This window comes from Eleutherodactylus coqui, chromosome 4 (assembly GCF_035609145.1).
Source record: "Eleutherodactylus coqui strain aEleCoq1 chromosome 4, aEleCoq1.hap1, whole genome shotgun sequence".
NCBI lineage: Eukaryota > Metazoa > Chordata > Amphibia > Anura > Eleutherodactylidae > Eleutherodactylus > Eleutherodactylus coqui.
The window spans coordinates 77,844,515-77,845,438 of NC_089840.1; positions in this window are offsets into that span (position 1 = coordinate 77,844,515).

A 924-nucleotide genomic window follows, 5' to 3' on the forward strand; every position below is an offset into this window, starting at 1 on the left:
GAACGAGAGATGTGATTACGTGAGGGTCACGTGATTTTCTGCTTACTCTGTGCTGGCGGTCCTTGGTATGAATTAACCCTTTGGAGTAAGGCTTGTTCAGACCTGTAGTACAGAGCAGTAATCTTTTTAACGATTTTATTATCTTTTTAGCGATTTTCAGTGCTCTTTCTAAAAGGGATGTACTGGTGTGAGCAGACAAAGCTTCTTCATCGCATTCACTGTGTAAATCAAATCATAGAGTTATCACTGCAGATAAATAATACCTTACTTTGAAAGATCCGACTTTTACGGACGGTGAGATTTCAAGTATGGCTCTGGTTTAGAAATATGAGAAAAGGGTTTGTTACGGTGTGCCATCCGTAACTGGCTGTGGTACCAGGGTGGTGATATTGGGTCAGCGTGGCCCACCTGGCTGTGCTTTGAGCTCTTCTGTTTGCCTTTTACCTGTCACTGTAAAAGGTCCCTGTGACATTGTCTGTTGGAAACACCTCGCTGGGGGCCCTCCTGTCCACTCTGCTGTAACATCTCCTATGGTGTATGGGCTGATTGGTGGACAGGGAGGCGTGTCCTCTGTTTGGCCAATCAGACATGGTGTTAGCATATTTAAGGTCTCACCCATGCCCAGGTGTGGGTCATTTTACAGTGTTCCTGTGTGTGATAGGGTATGGTGCCCTGGTTGGATCCAGATTCCATGTTCTATTGGTGTTTGCCTGGATCCGGCTTGGAATTCAGGTTTGGTATTGTGTGTTCCCTGCTGTCTGTAGGGGTAGGTGCCTGAATCCCCTGCCATCTGTAGGGGGCGGGTGCTTGAGTCCCCCGCTGTTTGTAGGGGCGGCTGGGCTAGGTGACTGTGTGGGTGGGTGGGTGCCTGAGACCCCTGCTCCTCTTGCTGATCGGGCCCTTTAAATGCTACTGTCACAACTG